This window comes from Dermacentor albipictus, chromosome 7 (assembly GCF_038994185.2).
Source record: "Dermacentor albipictus isolate Rhodes 1998 colony chromosome 7, USDA_Dalb.pri_finalv2, whole genome shotgun sequence".
NCBI lineage: Eukaryota > Metazoa > Arthropoda > Arachnida > Ixodida > Ixodidae > Dermacentor > Dermacentor albipictus.
Genome location: NC_091827.1, coordinates 53,584,333 through 53,608,438, shown reverse-complemented (window position 1 = coordinate 53,608,438; position 24,106 = coordinate 53,584,333).

The window sequence follows — 24,106 nt, the reverse complement described above, 5'->3', positions numbered from 1 at the left end:
ACATCTGCACATCTGCACTACGTAAGTTATGGTTCCTTAAAAGAAAGCTGAAATTCGCACCCTCGCAAACAAAGCTTTTAGCTTATAATACGTGTGTTCGTTCTAAGCTTGAGTATGCTTCTATCATTTGGGATCCATATTTAAAGAAAGATATCATGCAACTTGAACGTATTAATAGAAAGGCTATTAGGTTTATATTTGGTAAATATCGTAGACTTGATTCCCCATCCAACCTAATGCAATTAAACTGTATTTCTACGCTAGAAGCCCGCAGAAAATTTAGTCGGCTTTCATTTCTTTATAATTGTATGTTTGGTAACATAAAAATAGATCTACCTGACTGTATTAAACCCTTAACAACACGACGCACACGCCATGGCCATGAATTTGCTCTAACCCCAATCTTTGCCCGAACGAAGGCTTTCAAATTCAGTTATTTTCCAAGAACTGTGGAAGAATGGAATTCTTTGCCTTCTGATATTTTTGGTTCCGATAATTTTCTCGCTGAGTTGGAGTGTTACCTTCTCTCTTAAGCTTTATTTATCTTTTTTTTCTTTTTGCTTCTCTTCTTTCTTGCTTGTTTTTTTTGTTGTTGTTGTCTGTTGCTTTGCACATTCATGTTGGATGTAACCCACACCTGCTTGGGCCACCACATTGGCCTGCAGTATTTTGAAATAAATAAATAAAATAAAATAAATAAAACCTACACATCTAAGTAGATGGTCATGATTCAGGTAGCAAATAGCCAAGAAAAAAAAAACTCCACTCACTTTGAGAGCTAGAATACTGCAATAACTTGAGAGAGATGGACCCATTGCAGGCAGCAGACCTCTTCTCAGCTCGAGCAGAACAGCAGCAACTTGCCTTTCAGTAAAAGAAAAGGATTGATTAGTAATGATAAGTTACCTTGTTTTTGCTGAGTATCAATACAATCTGACTTTAATGCATATCCACTCTCCGCTTTAATAATACAACTGAATTATTCATAAAATAAAAGAGTCTATGATGATACCATTCGCTTCTCTTGTATGTCCAAATTTTTCGCACTGATACCCCGTTGTGATAGGAGTGTGGACTATTTGAATGTCGCGGCCGAATGCGCGTGATTGCTGTGCGGCGGCGACGGACGAAGAAGAAGAGAAGAGCCGGTGTCTGGGCGGAGACGGCAGCCATGCGATCTGCCTGAGCTGCCTGGGCTGGCCTTCCGAACGAGCCGAGCAGTCATCTACCCAAGGCCGGTGTTCCTGGGTGTGATGGCAGAACAGGCCGGGCTGTCCTTGGTCTTCAACCGGCCTGCTCCACTGCTGGGCGAGCATCCGACAGCGGCATGTTCCGGTGCAGCTAAGCCTTCTGAACGGTCTACCCTGTGGCGGGCCGACGTCCCGACCCTGCTGTCGCGCGAGTGGCTTGTCGTGTGCCGGGCACCCGCCCCGGCCTCCAACACCTGCGCCACTCGCCGCTCGAGATTCATCTCTGCGCCTCTTCGTGCCGTGAGTGTGCGAGACCGACGCGCTATCGGACGCCTTCCGACATTGACGCTGAGCGCGACGATACTTACGCGACAGACATTTATGAAAGGAACTGTATGTGTGTTATCGTGTACGTTATCCTAGTCCCGTCCCCGTGTCATTAAAGCCTCTCTGTGTTCATTGTGCCATCCCTGTGTGCTTGAGGCCTGGGCCCACATCCTCCTATCACACCCGTTTACTGCTTGTTTACTGACACGAATGCCTTGACTGCCCAGACATCATTCGAAGCAACACGTCTTGCTGCACTGCAAAAAGTTGCACCAAGGAAACACAGCAGAGCAGCGAGAGCAAAGAACTTTTTTTTCTGGTCACAATTAAAACGTGCACCCAAGCAAGAAAGTAACGATCCCAGGTAATGAGCCACTGCTATTGCCTCGAACGTTTATTTCCGTATTCTAACAGAAGTTCTTGTATCGGATACAGTATGCTCTCAAGCCAATACAAGCGTCAATATAAGTGCGCAACTGAACTCAGTTTTATTCTACGCTTTTAACTCGAGTGAGCAAAAGGTTAGGAGTACTTCACGGAAATTGCTGGAATTGGTCACTGGTCAACCACTGGAATTGATCTGAAAAGATAGGGTGATCCCTTTCCCCATTCATGCGTCATTTTTGCCCAACGATGTTGCATACCCGCCGTGGTTGCTCAGTGGCTATGGTGTTAGGCTGCTGAGCACGAGGTCGTGGGATCGAATCTCGGCCACGGCGGCCGCATTTCGATGGGGGCGAAATGCGAAAACACCCGTGTACTTAGATTTAGGTGCACGTTAAAGAACCCCAGGTGGTCAAAATTTCCGGAGTCCCCCACTACGGCGTGCCTCATAATCAGAAAGTGGTTTTGGCACGTAAAACCCCACAACGACGTTGCATAGTGGTCTTTTGAAACAATATTTCTGTTCGCGACTCCCGCTTAGCCCACATCATTTTAATACCTACGTTATGCAAACCAGATAAGATTAAAATGGGCTTACCTCATGAGCAAGTTACGAGCGCGCGTAGTCTGTTGAACACCCGTTGAGAGCAAGCAGGCTATCCGTGTCCAAGCGCATACGTGCACCCAAACACACGACAACCTCTTCGATGCCGCAGCGTGCAGAGTTTTGTACATGAAGTGAAAGGAATCCAGCGCAAATATCTCCGCGTGATGACGGCAAATGACGAGCGCAGAAGCCTACACTACACAGCGACAAATTCGGAACTTTGCCAATTCGAACGTGCCGAGACCCAAGCAGCGTAACCATCCATCGTTTCTGGTTTTCGCTCCCGATGCGTCAATCTCTCTTCCTTGGGGTCTTGCTCCACTTTTGAGTACAAATCAAGAGATATTTACGGCGAATTAACAACTTTCACAACACGACACAAAACATGCCGGCTGACTAGACACGTGCAGCTCCGTCTGCCACTCCTAACGGACACGCAGCGCGCGCTGCCCCCTGGTGCCGCACTCTGTGAGCGCGAAGAACAGAACTGAATCGGTTTCGTTTTCGCATTAGTGTTTAGTTACTGGAACTGCAAAATAATTGCTTGACAATTAATTGAATTCTAAAAGAGGAAAACACTTTCTCTCCTGCAAGTTAGTGCGTTTTATACAAACGGAGAGAGAATGCAAGAAGCAGAAAGGCAGGGAGGTCAAGCAAACCGTTCGCTACTGGGGATAGCAAACTCCTGTGCGGCAATGAAAAGCAAAGCAGTGGACTGCGATGCGCACATAGCTCTAGTATAGCGATAATTTGGGCTGGTTGGTGCATGTAATGAGTTGTGCCATAACATTTACCCATGTATAAAGCACATGGAACTAATGGTGTTGCATTCTAGGTCGACAAGCAAGAAAGCTTGAATCGTTACATCTCGGCACTGGGCACTCTTTTCCGTCTTTTTTTATTCTTCGTTTGGACAGTACACGCAGTAATAGCATGGTAATAGGTCCTTCATCTTCACTCACCTTCCAGTAGTTTGCACACATGTCGGTGCATGTTCGTGTTCTTTATTCTGCCGTGCAACAATGAGCGCGCTTACCGGTCTTGTTTCAAGATGAAGCGCCGAATGTTTGCGAGCACATCTTACCGCAAGAATTAACACATGAAGAGTGAAGATTGTGCGCAGTCGATTTGTCTCAATGAATGGGCGGTTATTGTCAGAGACGATATATCTTGTAAAAATTATGGGAATGAGTTAAATCAACTACATTGCGGTTCAGCAATGCCCTTTCACACTTGGGTTAATTGCTTGCCGCATTCGAAAATTTCATCCAACCGTTGCACTTGGATCTATAGGTCGCCAGTCTCCTTCGAGACCATTTGTGGCTAAATGTAAACGCAGTTACGATCAATATACCACTCCCTGCGTTTCGGTACTGATTTATTATGCGTACAATTTTCGGCGTAGAGCACCAATGTCATTCCCAGTGCACCAGCACCTGAGTGACGCAAGCTTGTTTACGTATGCACGTATACCCACGGCTCTTCGTTCACTTAAAGGGACACTAAAGGTTACCAGAAACTCAAGTTAAAGTGGTAGAGCAATGTTCTAGAACGTCCAAGGCGTCAATTTAATCGCGAACAGAGCTTTAGTAACCGAGAAATTGAGGCAAATGCATGACACGATTTGAGACCCCCCAGCGACATTCCGGTACTAGCCCGATGACGAAAGTCCTCATAATTTGTGTTACTAATACTCAACTACTCGTATTAAAAATATCATTTCATTCGATTATAAGACGGGAAAAAATGCTGCTTGTCTACGTCTATTCGATTCTAAGAAAAAATAACATTTTGACGCTACCCTTCAGTAATATGGCTGTTCGAAAGATTTCGTTTTCGCTCGACTCTGCGCGCTCGACTCTGCGCCGCGCACGCTTTGGAGTTTCAGTAATTTTGTTATCGCGTCGTGCTGCGAGGGTTCTGCTGGCTCGCGAAACTTTCATTTGGAACAAGCAGCGAGAATACCACGTCCATGTGATGTCGTGGGAAGCCCTCGTTGCTTTCCCGCTACGGAGAGCCGGTGTCGAGGCCGCCGTCGTAGTACGCAACGACGCCGGCAGTGCGAGCCCTCAGCAGCAGGTCGCGCTCGTCGGTGCTCAAATCGCTGAAGTTGAGCCCACCATCGCGAGCCAATCTGTCGGTGTCAGGGTCCATTGCGACGAGCGTCGAAGTTTGCGTCATAGAATGAAGTACCGGCTTATGGGCGTCTTGCGCTGGAGCTTGAGGTATAGTAGCGGCGCCTGGTGGCGGTGCGGGAAACGACATCTGGGTCGGCTGTGGCGAAGCACGTTTCTAGGCCGAATTTTGCGTCGATTCGCACTTTTTAATGCCCTGTTGCGAGTGCTAAAAGGCTCGTCACTTCTCACAGACCACGCCGATCACGCTGCGAGATCGCCGCAGCCTATAGTTTAACGAAAACGGACTCTCCGTGTGCCGTGGGACGTAATGTGGGACGTAATTCGTTTCGCCTTCCGCTAGCCACCATACTCCCGCTTTCGCTCTGCTGTCGGCTCTGTCTTGGCTCTGTTTCTGGCCGCGCGTTTGCGTTTTGCGCAGAAAAGCTGTAACGCCGTCTGCGGACGCCGTTCTACTCACCCATGGCGCAACGTCACTATGAGACCATGATGTCAGTACTCCTCGATCGGAGGGCGGGCGATTTGAACTGCGCTAGAGGTACGCGGACGCTTCAGAACGCATTTTCTCCTAAAGTAAGTCTCTCCTTGGCACAAAACAAGCGTTTTGAGGTTTCTGTGATGGTATTTCAACAGTCCACGTTGACTTAATAGTAACCTTTAGTTTCCCTGTAAACATATATGCTGTATTATTAACTGCAAAGCGCTTAATTTGAGAACATTGCGAGAACGCACTTATATTTGCGCATATGATCAGCGTTACAAAGCCCATATGCGCGGCAAACTGCGACCGGAATAGAAGATGCGTGTATATATATATATATATATATATATATATATATATATATATATATATATATATATATATTTATACAATCTGTTATTGCGACTTTTGGTAGAAGGCTAGCTCTCACATTTTGTACGCATCTTCGTAATTCGTACAGTTTGCGTGTTCAATAAAATATTATTAGCTGAAACTTTGTGAGTACGAGCGCTCATTCAGACAGCTTAAATTTTCTCACAATAATACGGATGTTCAATCAACAAAAATACGGAATTCTGTCTGTTTCGTCCAAAACAGTGTATAGCCGTTATATAATTACAGTGAAAATGTCCGTAAAGCTTAAAACGGAAAGCACTTTCCGTATATTAACGGTAGATTTTGCCGTATTTTGAAATATTACATATTTTCCGTCTTTTTACTTGCAGTTCTCCGTATAATGACGGAAATCCTCCGTACAATGACGGAATTTTTTTACAGTGTAAGTGTTGGGAGCTCGGTTAAGCGGAGCGAAGGAATACACGTCTTGACTGCTTGAGAATGGATAGTTAACCGGCTTTAGTCAAAAGTAAAAGCAGGTTTGCCGAGACGCAGCAGTCCCCAAAATAATAAATCCAAGTGCGGAGCAATGGCAGGGACTGCTGGCCAATGACCGCTGCGAGAACCAAATTGGTCTCGCGCAGCTAGCACGCAGGGAAGCTGAGGCCCTTGCAGACCTGGACCTTATCTAACCTAAACTAGCAGGGAACGTCTAAGAAGGACCTGACGGACTACAACAAAAGAGCCTGTAGAGACCAATAAATGTTTTTCATAGTGATAATGATGACCGATCACAAGAAAGAGCAGAGGGCCGTGACCCCCATGGCAATGCAAGGCGAGGTAAACTGGATTCCCATAGCAAGCGGCAATGACCCCTACAGGTAGGCAAGGCCAAGTGACAAACGGTCGCAACAAGGTCTCCCTCCCACTAGAAGGCTGCAGCCTTAGGCGTGAATGGCGGAAGCAAAGACGATTTAAGGTTCAAGGTGGGCCGGTTTCACGATCGCACAAAACTGTCTCTTCTTTGCCGCGAACGTCAATCTTGAAGGTTTTCTCTGAATCTGAAGCCACACGAAAGGGGCCTTCATAGGAAGGAGTCAATGGTGGCTTGATAGAGTCAGGTCGTAGAGAGACGTGCGTGGTTGTATCCATCGTGTGGAAACTAAGCACAGGCTGCCCACTGGCGATACGTGGGCATGTAAGTCGAAGCTGGTCGAGCCAGGAATGTAGCCTCAATAAGTGCTGCGTGGCCGCTAGCAGAGTGTCTTGCTGTGTGCTAAAAACTGGCCTGGAACTTGGAATGCTGACTCATAAAGCATCTCGTCTGCGCTGACTCCGAGGTCGTCCTTGATTGTTCGCAGCCGCAGTAGCACTAGGGCTACGCTTTTCACCTTGTGCTGTATATCTAGCGTGGCAGTCGATGGCACCTTCAATTGTCGATGGAGATGCTCGACCATGCGGTTGCTCTGTGGGTGGTAAGCCGTGGGGCTATGAAGGCGCATGCTCAGCAGTCTTGCCATGGCAGAGCTTCAGAATTGTTGGCTTTGGTCGATCGTTATTCGAAAAGGGCAACCGTACCGCGACACAAAAGTAGCCAAAAATTATTCTGCCATTATTTCGGCCATGACGTCTTGTACAGGATTCGCCTCAGGCTGCTTCGAGTACCGGTCGAAACACGTAAGGCAACATTAGCAGGGCGGAAGAGGCCCCACCAAGTCCAAATACATGTGATAGAAACGGATATGTGGTTGTCGAAACGGGAGCACCAATGAAAGTGTGTGCAGAGTCACTTTAATGGCTTGATAGGCTTGACAGCTTTTTGACAGAGACATGGGAAGACCACGTCTAGTGCTCGCTCGTTAAGAAGAAGCTGTCCACCGCGAGCGTCAGCGAGAGTTGGCTCGTGAACGTGCTCGTCTTCGTAGGGCGGACCCCGAGCTGCGCGCCAGAGATGCCGAGTTTACACGGCAGCGCTCCTAAAGCATGCTCAGCACACGAAGTACGCAAAAGGGAAAATGAGCTGAAGAAATCGTGAAACAAAATATTTACAGTATGGACTACTCTCGAATTTTGAGTTGCATGGCGTAAAACTCGGTGTAGCTAAGACCGCTTCGGGGTTCGGCCATCTTCACGGACTTGAAGGGGCGCTGGTGTTTGCCCAGTTCAAACAGCTTTGTTCATCCTTTGCCAGACGAAGTCCTTGATAAGCCTTTGTGTCACTCTGTTGCCAGGATGGCTTAGCCGAAGTCCTTGATAAGGCTTTGTTTCACTCCGTTGACGGGATAGCTTAGCCCATGCAGTGAATAGAAGTATTGGCCGCCGAAATTGATAGGGTACGAACGGGCGAGGAGCTGCATGTCGATTTGACACACGTGATCAAAATTGTGTTGGGAAGCAGCACCTCCTCAAGCTTGAGCCAGGAGCCTTCTTCCTGGAATTGGCCCACCTCAGGGTCGTTTTGCTGAGCCGAGGCTTGAGCTTGAAAACCACAGCGCCAGAAGGCATAGCGCCGATCCGCGACAGTGCGTCAGCTGCCTGATTTTTGGTCCCAGAGATAAGGAAGATGTCAGTAGAAATTTCGGAGCTAATGGAAACTTGCGAAGCTCACGTTCTGAGTACAAAGAACAGTTGTTGAAAACGAAGGTTAACGGCTTGTCGTCTGTGAGAATATAAAAGCTAGACCAATCAAGAAAAAAATGCCGAAACGCTTGACAGCGCAATAGATGGCCAGCCCCTCGCTCCCGAAGGCACTTTAACGAGCTTCGGTGGGTTTAAGGTGCTTTGATACGAACCCCAGCAGCTTCCAGTCTGTGAAATCATGCTGCCGCGATACTGCACCCTTAGATGTGGTCGACGCATCTTCCATAAGGCGAGTTGGCGCTTCGGGTGACGAATGAATATTCAACAATGCTGTCGTCAACCGTGTTTTGGCTTCCTGGAAGGAGTGTCCTTGCTCGGACTACCATTGGAAGGTAGGCGTTTTTCTGGAGGTGCGACCCTGCAGGTCGGTAGGTGGCTGAAGAAATTTCACACAAGATAGTATGAAGCACTTATGAAAATTTTTAAACCCCGGAAACTCACGCAAATTTCGCAAGAAGGTTGGAGAGGTGCAGTCCTCGATTGCCCGCACCCGTGATTCCAGTGTCTTGAAGCTTTGTGGTGAAATGCGATGGCCAGGAAAATTCAGGGTTTCAATTCGGGAAATGCATTTCTGAAGCTTTAGCACAAGGCCGTGTTCATAGAGTCACTCAAATAGAAAACGAAAGCGCTCTTTGTGCTCTTCGTTTCTGCAACTTGCAACGTGACTGTCGTCAAAGTGAACCAAAATTAACGGCAGTCACCACGTAACCTTGTCCATGAATATTGGAGAAGTTTGCGCCGCATTCATCAAACCGTAAGGCATACGGAAATAGGCCAGACGGAGTAGTGATTGCTGTGCTGGGAGTGTGACTAGGTTCAACAAGAATTTGATCGTACGGGCTCATGAAATAGATCTTGCTGTATATATTTTGGTTCTTGCGAGACGGGAGCTTAAGTCATGTATGTGGGGAAGCAGGTATTGATCCAGAGTAGTGAAGGCATTCAAAGCTCAATAATCGACACAAGGCCGGCAGTCGCCACTGTCCTGCTATGGGACCAGATAGAGATGTGAAGACCAATTGTTGGAGGAAGGACGAACAACACTGAGCTGAGGCATATGTTTGAACTGTAGTCGAGCGATTTGGAACCTCCGTTCAGCGAGCCTCCGTGGCTGGGCGACGAGAAATGGCCCGGTGGTGGCAATATAATGCATCACCTCGTGTTTTACAGGCAGTGCATCGTTTCGGGGCAGTTGCTGGTACTCAGCAAGTATCTTTTTGCACGTTGAGGCCGACCGAAACATGGATGTCCGATGAGGGGATGGTGGACTGCAGGTCAAGTACATAGAGGGATTTGACGTTATCCTTCAGGCGCCGATCTCGAACTCTCACGTATAGCTTGAAATGGCTGAGTAAGTCCACTACCAGCATGGGAAAGCTGACGTCGGCAACTACAAGCAATCATATGTGCAGGTGACACAGTCCAATTACTGACCCACTACTGACGAAGTCCCATTCCTGACTGGGGGCTCATACGCTGCGATGGCAGTGTTGTTGACAGCGTTAAGCGTGGGTGTGGCGTCTGCAGAGTAGCCTCATTGGCGATCTTCGGCCGTGACGAGAACGATGGAGAGTTCGGCTCCGACATCGGATAGATGTGGGCGCCGATGATGCGGTTGACTACGAAGAATAGGTGACTTGCTCGAAGGCCGATGTCACCTGCCGCCATTAGCGACTTGCCGGTGCGTTTGCCGGTGCCGGTACGTCCATGAAAAAGGCTGTGTGCCGCGACTTGCATGCTCGCGAAAGCGGCGGTGGTACCAGTACAACTAGCGCGGCGAGTCTGTAGGTGGGCTGTGAGACTGTGAAGGCGAATGGCTGCGCCGAAGGTGGTCGCCAGTATTGCCACACGTCGTCGGCTTCTGCAGTGCACTGGTAAGGTGCTGGAGTGTTTCCTCCTGGCGTGAGAGTTTGTCTCCTGGCCCTGAGACTCTCGCAGCGGTGATGGGTAGCTGTGCCGCACACGAGCAGTCGCATATACGGTCAGCGTGTGCAGATAGCCGATTGGGACTTACCCCGTCGGAACCTGCGAGCACCATGCGTGTGGACTATGGTAGGCATTGCAAGAACACCTCGTGCAAAATTGGAAGCTGGCTCTCATTTGCGGAGTGCTCGCCCAGTTGGGACGGTCGTTGGGGGCTGAGTTCATGGGCGAGGAGCTGTTGAAGCTTACTCAGTTCCGATGGCTCGAGGCGTTGCAGGACTGTGCGCACAAGGTCGTCGTATGTTGGGGCCGAAGGTGCACACGCTAGCAAGTCGCGTATGGCATCAGCGATGTCGGAGGGTAGCGCGGCGACGACGATCGGGTAGTTTGCTGTGTGTGAACTAATGCGCCGGAGTTGAAAACGGGCCTCTACTTTTATAAAACTAACTCGATAATCTTTGGGCGAAAACCTGGGAAGCTGAAGCTCGGCGGTGATATCAGGAAATATAACCGTGGCGTCGTCTCTGTCATCAGGAGCAGCAGGAGCATCGTCCTTGGTTAGTATGTGAAAAAAAAAGCATATATGTCCTGGGTCACCACTTGTTGGGAGCTTGGTTTAGTGGAGGCAAAGATGCGCGTAGTCACACGTTGAGAACGGAGACTCGATTGGCTTTATTAAAAAGTAAAATCTGGATTGTGGAGTGGCACTGGTGGCGCCGCAGTCGGCCAGCTACCTCGGTTCCAAGAAAACGTAGGAGACAATAACCCACACGGTGAGGCAAGGCGTGGTAAACTGGTTTTCCAGAACAAAGGCCACTGACCGCTTAGGCGGGGCAGGGCGATGTGACGAATGGTCGCTACATACTTATGGAGATGGCAGAGGCACCTCTCTTGCGAGGACGGAGTATACCCAGCCGCCCACATGCCATTGACCAGAGACAGGAGTGTTTTCTGCGTTTCAGGCTTTTCAGGGAAATTATTTCATACATTATTTGATCGCCACCTAGCACCGAAGTGTTGCGACAAGTGAGAGAAGCCTTGAGGTCATATAAACTTAAGGGGCACTTGCAAGCATCACGTGATGAACCTGTGCGACCATCGAACTGTTGCTCTGCGCATTCCTTGAACCTCAGGAAACTTTGTGGTGAGCGCGAGGCTATAGCAATATTAAATGTGTTATTAAAGCAACCATGTCATATCAAGCAAAATAATTGACATCTCGAAAGAGCTCACAGAGGGCTGAGTGAACGTTCCATTGGGAAAAATTTGACAAACATTCACACTATTTTTGTTAAACGCAAGTTGTTACTTCCATAGGCATTCTTTGGAATACTCCGTTGGAGGTATGATTTGAGTACACTTGATTCTTTGAATAAACCTATGAAGGAATATGTTTTGAGTGCCAGGTGATAACGTTGTATCTTTCTTATTGAACAAGCATGTACCGGATGAAAGAGAAAGTGGTCAAATGAACGCCATTTTGCATTGCAGGGAGAGCCTCCCCGAAGAGTTCACATCCCCTACTACAATATAGGGCTCAAGAAGTTCATCGATGAAGCTCCTAAAGTTACCTTTATGAAGCTGATAACTACAATAAATGCGTATATAGTAGACGGCAACCAGCTTGACGAAGTGCCACCACTCTAACAGGGACTTCCTCAAGGGCTGTTAGGAGCTGTAACTGCTGGCACGCAACAAACTTGTCGACTATTACCGCAGCACCACCCGAAGAGGTGATAGCACCATCGTGGTCTTTTCGCAAAATGGCCTGTTGCCTCAAAAATGATTGTGTGTGAGAATTGAAGGTGTGTTTGCTGAATGCACACTACCCCGGATTATAGTTACGAAGAAGCTCTTCCCGTCATCGAGGTTATACAAAAGAACCCTGACGTTCCATTACAATATGTACGTGTCCATATTAAAAAATAGCTTTGCGTAATGTGTTTAGGAAATGAAAATTACCTTACACGTAATCTATCGGGTCCTGTGAAAAAGGCTTTTTATTGAGTGATACCGAGGATCTGACCACTTTTAGTGCGCTAGGTGTTATGTTTTTTATTTATTTATTTATTTACCCACAGCGCCACAGTGGCATTACAGTGGGGGGGGGGGGGGGGTTGTACAAACGAGAAAAAAATATTACAATGGCAGTCACAATGACAATGAAAACACTTCAGTGTCATTAATATTGCTACGGAATAGTATTACCGATGACGAAGAGGCGAGCAGTACGAAGACGACGACAACGATTGGAGGCTAGCGCGGGCTGTTGCCTCTTGGCCAATTGCGGCGTATTACGTTGTAAATATACTTGTATATAGCTTTTCATTTGCGTCTTCTTACGTAACATATCTGGTGGAGGTGGACGTTCCCTGTACCTCGTCACGGAGCTTCGCAGTGGACGGTACGTCGAGCCTAGCTTCATGGCTCCCGGCGATGACAATTCGACTCAGCCGCCTCCGACCCCTCCTGCCACTTCGACGACCTACATCTCTCTCCCTGCTCCTCGTGATCCTGGCGTATTCTCGGGCAAAGATGGGGACGACGTCGACGACTGGATCAGCCTGTACGAACACGTCAGCCGCAATAACCGGTGGGACCCTACTATCATGCTCGCCAACGTAGTCTTTTACCTCGGTGGCACACCTCGAGTTTGGTTTCGGACGTACGAAGAGGAGCTCACCAGTTGGGATTCGTTCAAGCAAAAGCTCCGCGACTTGTTCGGCAACCCCTACGGTCACAAACTTGCCGCGCAGAAGGCGCTTTCCGGCCGTGTCCAGACGTCAACAGAGCCCTATGTCACGTACATTCAGGACGTCCTGGCTCTGTGCCGCAAAGTTGATGCACACATGCCTGAGTCAGACAAAGTATCCCACATCCTCAAAGGCATTGCCGATGACGCCTTCAACTTGCTCGTGTTCAACAACGTCGCGACGGTGGATGCTGTTAAAAGAGTGCCGCCGCCTGGAACTCGCTAAAAGCAGACGTATCGATCAGCAGTTTGCCCGTTTGCCCAACACGCCAGCGACTTCTTCCTGTGCCGACGCTCCTCGTCCCAACAACACCGGCGATATTACCAAGATCGTTCGGCGTGAGATTGAGGCCGCCTATCCGGCTGCCTTCGACTCCAGCCCCACCAACGCACCGGCAGTCACGGTTTCCCTGATCCAGGCAGTTGTCCGCCAGGAGTTCGAAAACATGGGCCTTCACACCATCTGCTCGGCCCATCACCCTGATACCCATCCGGCTTCTTCGATTCCGCCCCGTCCCGCATCGTCTTACCCACCACGTTTCCGCAACCCAGCTGAATGGCGCACTGCTGACGGCAAGCCCATATGTTTTCACTGCCGTCGCATCGGGCACATTTCTCGGCACTGTCGAAGTCGCTGGACTTCCCCGACCCGGTCTGCTTATACTGCCTATTCTCGACCCTCGGGTGGCCCTTCTCGTCCTTAAGCCGCACGCTCCGATAATGCCGCCACTGACTCTCCTGCGCCGAACCGCCCCTATTCTCGTTCCCCTTCGCCCCAAGGACGACAATCTCGCTCTCCCCAGCCCCGTCGCTCCTTTTCGCCGACTCCCTTCGGACGCCGCTCCCAGCCGGAAAACTGAATGATGCAGCGCCTCGAGGTGACGCTGCATTGCTCCTTACGCCGCCAAATCCTCCACTGAGGTTGCCCACTCATCTGAACCTTCTTGACGTGCAAGTCGACGGTGCTCCTGTATCTGCTCTTATAGACACTGGGGCGCATTTGTCGGTAATGAGCGCGGACTTTCGTACCCGCCTGAAAAAAATAATCACGCCCGCCACGACGCTTGTTGTCCGTGTCGCCGATGGCGGAACAGCCCCCGTAATTGGTATGTGTGCCGCCCGCGTCTCCTTCGCCGATCGCTCAACAGTCGTGCTATTCACGGTCATCGCCCACTGTCCCCATGACATCATCCTCGGCTTAGACTTTCTCTCCGCACATTCTGCTCTAATTGATTGTTCCGCCAGTACTCTCCGCCTTGACCTGCCTGTTCTGGATCCCGCTGAACCACACCCCAGTCGCCTCAGTTCCGTCGACTTTGTTCGCTTGCCACCTACGGCACTGACTTACGTTGACCTAGCGTCATCCCCACCAGTGCCCGACGGTCACTATATCGCGGCTCCTATACAAGACGTCCTCCTTACACACGGGATCACGGTGCCTCATACCGTTTTATCTATTACGGCTAATTGCGTCGGCCTGCCCGTGGTCAATTTTGGCTTGACGACAGAAGTGCTGCCACGCGGGATGTCTCTGGCCCAGCTTTTCTCATTCGAAGATCACTCAATAGCATCTATTGAGGTAGACAGCCATTCAGCCGATCCTCCTCTACCATCTCAGTCGACAACTTGCACCATCGCCGACTTACAGAAAATGATTGCGCCCGACATGCCGTCCGAGCACGCTCGTGAGCTCTACCGCGTTCTGTTTACCTACAACGATATTTTTGACTTTCACGATCGTCCTTTGGCCCAAACTACAACTGTTAAACATCGCATTAATACCGGCGATGCCCCTCCTATTCATCGCCGCCCGTATCGAGTGTCACCGGTTGAGCGTCAAGTTATTCACGCTGAAGTTCGCAAAATGCTTGCCAATAACATCATAGAACCGTCATGTAGTCCATGGGCGTCACCGGTTGTACTGGTAAAAAAGAAGGATGGCTCATGGCGCTTTTGCGTGGATTATCGGCACCTTAACAGGGTTACCAAAAAGGACGTGTATCCCCTACCTCGGATCGATGACGCCCTTGACTGCCTCCATGGTGCTCGCTACTTCTCTTCTATTGACCTCCGCTCCGGCTACTGGCAGATTGCTGTGGACGATCTCGACCGCGAGAAGACTGCTTTTGTAACTCCGGACGGTCTTTATCAATTCAAAGTGATGCCGTTTGGTCTATGTAACGCTCCTGCCACTTTTGAACGCATGATGGACTCCCTTCTTCACGGTTTCAAATGGTCCATATGCCTGTGCTACTTGGACGACGTCATAGTATTCTCCCCAACGTTCGCTACGCACCTCTAGCGCCTCTCGGCAGTCCTGGACGTTTTTCGTCGCGCCGGTCTGCAACTGAACGCATCGAAGTGCCAATTCGGCCGTCGCCAGATTACCGTCCTTGGGCATCTCGTTGACGCGAACGGAGTCCAACCGGACCCAGGCAAGATCCATGCTGTTACGCACTTTCCTGTTCCGAAGTGTGTCAAGGATGTGCGCAGCTTCATCGGCCTTTGTTCCTACTTCCGCCGTTTCGTGAAAAATTTCGCGGCCATCGCACGACCACTAACCGAGCTTTTGAAAAAAGACGCTCCTTTCCAGTGGGGCGATAACGAGGCCCTGCATTCTCGCATCTAATCGACGTTCTCACAACGCCTCCCGTTCTGGCCCATTTCGATCCTTCTGCGCCTACCGAAGTTCGTACTGATGCCAGCGGTCACGGAATTGGCGCAGTACTGGCACAACGCCAGCGCGGCAACGACCGTGTTATCGCTTACGCCAGCAGGCTCCTCTCACCCGCGGAGCGCAACTATTCCATCACTGAGCGTGAGTGTCTGGCCCTAGTTTGGGCGGTTGCGAAGTTCCACCCATACTTATATGGCCGACCCTTTTCCGTTATCACCGACCATCACGCGCTTTGTTGGTTATGCTCATTGAAAGACCCTTCAGGAAGACTTGGTCGCTGGGCCTTAGGCCTCCAAGAATATTCGTTCTCTGTCACCTACAAATCTGGCCGACTACACAAGGACGCTGACTGCCTGTCTCGCTACCCGGTAGACGAGCCTGACGACGCCGACAGTAGTACCGCCGACGGCATTTTCTCTGTGTCTGCCTTCGCTAACATCGCCGATGAGCAGTACCGAGGCCTATCGCTGCGAGTACTCATCGAGCGTCTGCGCTCTACACCTACCGACGCATCCGTTCGCCGATATGTCCTCCAGGGCGGCATTCTGTACCGAAGGAACTTCCTTCCTGACGGATCTGATCTTCTTCTTGTCGTGCCAAAACATCTACGACAGACTGTGCTCTTTGAGATGCATGACGCACCTACTGCAGGACATCTTGGCGTAACCCGCACGTACGACCGCGTCCGCCGCCGCTTCTATTGGCCTGGCCTCGCTCGCTCCGTCCGACAGTATGTTGCTGCCTGCGATACCTGCCAGCGTCGGAAAACACCTCAGGTGCTACCTGCCGGTCATCTCCAGCCGATCACTGTCCCTGTGGAACCGTTCTTTCGTGTTGGATTAGACCTCCTCGGTCCCTTTCCCACGTCATCCTCTGGGAACAAATGGGTAGCCGTCGCAACTGATTACGCCACCCGATACGCTATCACGCGGGCCCTCCCTACCAGTTGCGCCACTGACGTCGCGGACTTTCTCTTGCGTGACATTATCTTACTTCATGGCGCCCCGCGACAGCTGCTCACTGACCGTGGTCGTAACTTCCTCTCGAAAGTTATCGCCGACATTTTACGTTCCTGCTCCACTCAACACAAGCTGACTACCTCATACCATCCTCAAACCAATGGCCTGACAGAGCGGTTAAACCGTACTCTTACCGATATGCTGTCAAAGTACGTTTCCAAGGACCACCGCGACTGGGACATTGCCCTTCCTTACGTCACATTCGCTTATAATTCTTCCCGGCACGACACCGCCGGATTTTCTCCCTTTTATCTGCTCTACGGTCGCGAACCGACCTTGCCCCTTGACACGGCACTTCCTCCTGCTTCGATCTCAACAAGCGAGTGTGCGCGCGACGCCATCGCTCTCGCCGACCATGCACGCCAGCTTGCCCGTGCTCGACTGACGGACTCGCAAACCACTCAGCAGCGTCAGTACAACGCCCGCCACCGTGACGTACAGTTTTCGCCTGGTGCGCTCGTGCTCCTCTGGTCGCCCTCCCGTCACGTCGGACTTTCAGAGAAGCTCCTTTCGCGATACACAGGGCCCAACCGCGTGCTGCGCCAGGTGACGCCTGTGACGTACGAACTCGCCCCTGTGAGCTCAACCTCGTCATCTACTGTGGCACCTAGTGATGTTGTGCACGTCAGTAGGCTCAAGGCCTACTACACTGTTTCCAAGTCCGGCCTTTAGTCGCTCCGGCACGGCGCTTTTGCCGCCGGGGGTAGTGCTACGGAATAGTATTACCGATGACGAAGAGGCGAGCAGTACGAAGACGACGACAACGATTGGAGGCTAGCGCGGGCTGTTGCCTCTTGGCCAAGTGCGGCGTATTACGTTGTAAATATACTTGTATATAGCTTTTCATTTGCGTCTTCTTACGTAACAATATTAACACGAAATGAAGTCACTGCCTCCTGCGAGGCACAGAACACGCGTTCTTACGAGCGGTGCATTTGACGAGGTCTCAAGTCGAGAAACGAGACGTTTGTGAATACAAGCACGAAGGTCAATGGCTTCTTCGTATTTAGCAGCGTAGCAGCGCTGGCTGCAGCTGTCAAAAGCAGACTCATTCATTCTCGAGAAAGCATTTTCTACACGTGAGCTAGAATAAGCCATACTACCGAGTGACAAATTTAGGCCTTACACATCAACTGAAAATCGCCTGTGGCAGACAGCACAATTCTAATCCTTCAACTGTAATTCAAAGAGGTGGACTTTACTTACACAAGCCATTGAAGGACAAATTCAAGCAACTAAAGAATGACAAATTACTTCGTAATATTTACTTTTTGGTACTTATCGCAATTAACGAATTATAAACTGTGAGTTTTTAAGGGATACTGGCTTGAAGGAATTTTCAAGTTTACACTCGTTTAGAGATGATCATTGAAAGTAAGCGACGAAATACATGGGTGCCCCAGGTAGTTTAGAGCTTCAATGCGTTTAGGAGTGTATTGTTTTAAATAAGCTACAGGAATTCTGAGAATTGTCTACTAATGCGTAAGCATTGTTGGGTTCGACTGTGTCTTCGTTCTTGCTTAGGGTGTCTTACTTGCTTTTCCTAGCTTATGCACGTCCACCCTTGGCCTTACCCGGTGGCAAAAAATGCTTAGGCTTTAATTGGAAATGGTCAGATTTTTTCGCCGCATCCGGCTTCAATGCAATAGTACCAACAAAGCTGGAACTCCGGGCGCCAGCTCGCCTCAAGCGGAGCACAGCGATCCAAAGCGAACACCAGCTGCCGCAGTAGCGCGTCAGGCTTTTCGTGAGGGGGAGAGTGCATCACCGCGATTCCACATCACCCTCGCTTTCGCTCTCGCAAACTTGTGTGATGCGCCTTCCTTCCCCACGCAAGCGCTCGCCTGCATTCTGACTGCGCCTCGCAAGGCCCAGTGAACACGCGCCAAGCGTCTCATGCGCTTGCTTGCCCGCAAGGGGCTCACAACTCGAAGGATGCTCATCGATGTTCAATTAGACATTGGGCCACCCAAGAATCTCAAGTTGCTCCACGGTCAAATTTAAAGTTAACCCACACTCGAAGTTCAGGCTGGACCAAGCTCAAATTTCAATTAGCCTACTCCCAAACTTAACTTGCGCCACCCTCCAATTTCGAATTGACCCGCCATATAAGGTAATTTGGCCCACGTCCAAAATTCAACATCGCCCACACCGAATATAAGTTGGCCCACTCCCAAACTGAAGTTTGGCCACCCCTTTATGGAATTTGGCCTACACCGATATTTAGTTTGGCCGATGTACAAATTTCAAGTTGGCCCACCCCCAATGAAGTTGACCTGCCCCTTAATTAAGTTGGCCCTCCCCACATTTTAAGCTGGCCTACCCACAAATTTCAAGGTATGCCACCCCTAAATTTGATTTGGCCCACCCACAAATTTCAAGTTGGTCCACACGCACATTTCAGTTGGCCCAGCCAGACTACAAGCTTTCTGGTGCGTTTTCTAAGGAGCCCTATGTATCTCTATTGGTACACTGGTTATATGTTTCTGCTTCAAATTGTTTCCTTACCACGTAAAAGCTTCCAATCTTGTATAGTTATGCTATCAGGACGAATAAATGATTGGAGTTTGCAAATTACGTATTTTCGCGCACAAACAAAGCATTACACTTTTCGTGTGACCGGGCTGCGGAGCTCGCCAAAGAATAATTACGTATTTAAAGTGAGCATTTAAAAGCTAAATGTAAGCAGTAAGCAAACGCAAGGAGTAAGCAAAACAACAATGCAATGTTTACCGCGTGTTTCATGGTTTATACGGGTGTTTCAGCGAACACTTCCAAAAAATGATAGAAGCGATGAACTAGAATTTTGCTACTAGGCATATGCAGCCTTCAAACATTTTTGAAAGTGTTCACTGAAACACCCTGTATATCAATATTCATGACGTTCTCAAAATTTCTTCATGGTAATATGCCGTGCAAAATCAGGAGCTACAATTCGTAAATGGCTGCATGCTTTAAAATATTTAATAAATAATTTAAGAATTTATCTAGTAAATTGTGGTAAAATATTGACTAGGTGTTTCAATTTCTCGTGCAAGAAATGTCAGTTTTTCAAGTTGCTCTACAACTTTCTCATTTACACTTTTCGTCTAATTATAATATTTGAGAAGGTAATTAATTAATTCAGACTGATTATCTTATTACGCGGAGTGCAAAAGAAATATGTGTATCTCATAATGACGGTAAACAAAATCATCTTGGTTCTATCGAGCTACTTTACATTTGTATATATTTAAAGCTAGGTCCAAGTTAAGTGAAACGCCCTGTATATATATGCAGGTTGTCCTACGTAACTTTAGCCAAACATTAAAACTAGGCAAATACCAGGTGCTGAACAGACTTACGGTAATATTGTTTCAGTCGCTTGGCGATATTGAGATATTTTTTTCATTTCGCCCAATTAGATAATTAGTTTTATATACTAGTCGACTTGCCAAATATTATATATACATGAAAACTGTCAATGAGAAAACTATAAAGCAACATGCGAATCTCCCATGCAAAATAAAAATTTCTGTGAAGAGCCTGCTCTGGCACATATATTTAAGGGATGCACATGCAAATCCAGACTGAAGTCCACATGGAAAATGTAGGGTGCATTCACTTGCACAATTATGTTGATGTTCGTGAGCAGATGCATATACGTGATAATTTTAGCGCGCAGCTCTTAGGGTTTCCTGCGGCGAGCGTCGGGGGTGGCGGTCGCGTAACCGATCGAACAATCAAAGCGAAAAATGAAAAAGCGAACGCGGAGCGATAGATGAAAACCGTGAACGGCGGAGACGAATGAGAGCTGCCCCTTCAGTGACGTGTGCGCAGGAAAGTAGTGTCATGCGAACTCGGCCGACAGTTCGATGTCCTACTGGTATCTGGTTTTAGCCAGAAATAGAAAGAGAGAGAGAGAAAACAAGGATAGGAAAGGCAGCGAGGTCAACCAGAAGAGCATCCGGTTTTCTACCATGCACTGAGGGTGGGGTAAAGGGGAATAGATAGAGGAAGAAAGGAAGAAAGTAAGTACTGAGTACGTGTGGGAGGGACACTATACACAGGGACAGTATAAACGGTATCTTATGCCGGTGCACTTCAAGTATTGCACTAGTGATCGAGTCGCTTTTCGAGCCAGTGACTGGTTTTAGCGCCAGACCGCTCGTTTTGTACTGTCACCTGCTCGCGCCAGCTTACTCGCGCATGTTTGGTTTGTATTACTTGGTCTCTTTTGCACTCGTTTCGATTGGCATGTTTTGCGATTGCTTTAAAGCGCAGCACTTATGCACCCGTTCCTGCGGCGAGCGCCGGCGTGCGACGCGGCGGATAAACCAAGCAAACCAGCACGTGACCGAGCGAACGACTAAACGGAAAGGAGGGTGCGGTGATGGCGGCTACGAGGTGGCGCCACAGCACCGCGCGTCGTGTGGTAGATGGGTCGGAGGTACGCTGCTGTGAATCGCGCCCATGCGTCAGCCACGCGCGGGCACTCGCGACCTTCAGGTTAACGAGGCGCCATTTGCATCTAGCCGCCCGAGTCAGGTTGTCTGCGCCAGCCAATATATTGGGAAATGAAAACACGTGCACAGTTGCACTCAAATTTTGCATTAGGGAGTATTGTAATCGTCGGAGAACTTTTTTTTTTACCAATCGGAAGGAAACCGAATTGCTTTAGCGTGACAGTGTTAGTGAGAACAAAGCAAAACTGGCAGTAACTATGGGTTGCTCACAAGCGGCTCCGTTACGGAATATTTATGCTGAACACGTTTTCACTGTATTTAAGGTGAGCAAAAAAGAAAGGAATTGCGATTGGACGAATCTGTGCAAATCTACTTTATTACGTACTAAGTTTGAAAGTATTTAAGCAAGTATACTGGTCATCATGCATATTACCAGTTCCACAACATCCCCGGTAGGTGAATTTACGACATCTGTTCGATGTTTCCTTAAAGTACTACATTGTGTGACGACTTCTGTGACGTTCTCCAGGGCCTGGACAGCACCTCCTCCTTGTAAGCGGCCCGACGCACGACTCATGCTCCATCCTAGACCAAAACTGAAAAAGAACGATGGAATGGTCATCGAACTCAAGGTTAAGGACACATTTTTCATTATTTTTGCCCGCTGAAACAAGTTACGGTTTATAGTGAGCTTGTTAAACTTACCTTCCTTTACGATTAAGCAAGCGTGGGTAATTCAGATCACTTAACTAAAACATTGCCAGATCCAGAGTTTAATCAAGGGTGGGGGGATCTTGGAAATATATAACTGACGCTGAGATTTATGGAACGAAATGGTACAAGGGTATCGTGAGGAAGGGGTACTGTAATAACACCACTTGGGACCTGTCCCTCTCAAAGTCTCCCTTCTCCCCCCAGCGCATTTTGTCACACTAGTTGACCTATCATCCCGTTGCCTTTATCCTCATCACGCTGTGCCACTGTTTCGGTCGCCGTCGCAGTGGGGCAGAGTTACATGTGGATCGCACATTTCTCGATTCCTCGTCTGGTTTCTTTTCGTTGACCTTTGTGGCTTCATATGATAGCGACGCATACTACGTAATTGTAGGTTTATAATACGGATTTCATCGTGCGTGGTGAAGTGCTATGTGAACTTCTCCCCCTTTCTCATTCCCCCCTCCTCCCCTTGGAGCGAATAACTGAGCCAAGCAGGGCTGAGCGTTTCGAGCAAAATGGACCTGCGTTTTGTGCTCCGCTGTAGAGTGAGTGAGTGAGTGAGTGAGTGAGTGAGTGAGTGAGTGAGTGAGTGAGTGAGTGAGTGAGTGAGTGAGTGAGTGAGTGAGTGAGTGAGTGAAAAAACTTTTATTGCACCCGGCTAATCACACGACGGGACTGACAGATCTAGCCTATCGCCCCTATCGCGGGCGCGCGGGACGGCCAGGATTTGGTCCTCAAAGACGGTAGTTCGCAGGAGTGCGTCCCACTCTTCCTTAGTGAACTTCGGGCCCAGCGACCCGCACTCCCAGAGAGGTAGTTGTGACAGGGGATCAAAGGTTCACATGTGTTAATTCCACAGGGACGGAAATTTCATGGATGAGCGTTGGCGAGTCATTCGATAGAAATATTTCACTGTTGCTGCTTATTAAGAGGTAAATAGGAAAACCTAAGCATTAATCATGATCAGTGAATGTACAAGAATACAGGCCTGCGACTTTGTCAATCTGATTGGAGATTGAGTAACAATACTCTTGGACAGATTAAGGAACAATGCTTAAGAAAATTGAATTGTAACTTCAATTAGCCTCACTCACTTATTATTGTCCTTCACTTATTCTTGTTGTTTGCCTCGGCTTAATAGAAGGCTATGCGCTACCTGTGGCTAAAAGAAATGCGGTATTAATAGTAAAGGCGCAGGAAGTCACCACTTTTTGTTGCCATTTGTAGAGCGCGAAAGCAAATTAACATCTATCTGGGGCGAAAAGTTTTCGACAGTGCTCGATAATGTAGCGCGCGTTATCAGACTGGCCCTACACCTTAGCTTATGTTTTTTGGTGAAGCCGGATTTGTCCCTTTGTCTCTGAGCTTACTCAGCAAAGCTTCCCGCAGGCGCTTCAGTGCCAATCAGTCTGCGACATTTCATCGCTAACTATGCTTCTTCAAAAACATAGAAACATTAAACTTTGCTGCCATCGCCTAACACTCAATCAAGAGCACTTCAATTTTTAAAGCCCATAAGCTGCGTGCTCCATGATATTATAAAACATTCAGATGCTAAGAGGGATAAAGCTGCTCTCATTCACATTTTGTATATGAGCGAATTCGTGTCGAGTAGTGAGAATATCAGCCATAAGTCTTAAACTTTTTGTTTTAAAGTATTCTGCATTCAATATGCCGACTCACCAAAGAGCGCCTAAAGTAATATTACCCGAACTATGCAGCCTGGGCCGAGTGTTCATAGTACGAAGGAGATCGTCCATAAGAACGCTTCTATTCGTAAATGAAAGATCAATACAGATGAAATCACATAAAATCCAGTACCTCAGAACCAACGAACTTAGTGTGAAGTTTTATTTTTACTGCCATGTTTCCTGCCTATCAGGATTCACAGTGCAATGTCCAGAACCCATGACCGCTCATGTATTTATGGTTCAGACACTGCTTTCGACAAAGAGGGACGTAGTTCACATTCAGTCAGCAATATTGTAGCGTAAAGCTTGCGTGGGTACAACGAGGAGATTACATTGTAACCGGAAGGAATACGACTAAAGAGGATCGTAAGGCCATTATTTTGTAACTCGGAGAAGGAGGACTAAAGATGATCGTTCAAATCACATGCAGCAACAAACTCGACAGGTAAATGATGTCCATTTTTGCCAAAACTCATATTGTGAACATTGTGTATTCGCACCCGACCGGCAAAAGTCGTCCTCGATTCTATGCAGTGGTCCCTGTACACATATAAATACCCTGAGATATAACATACTGGAGTAATAGGTTACAGTAGCTTGTAGGCCTCCTTCCAAGGAGTGGGAAAGCTAATTATCAACAAAAAAGGAAGTAGTTCTCGTTAAAGTTGTTTACAAACAGAATGCGAAGGATGGGAATGCAAGTTCGCTGGAGCGACATCAATTGCAATTGGTTTTAGATGTTTTCGATCGATTTGCCTCTAGTACACACGAGACACGAGGCA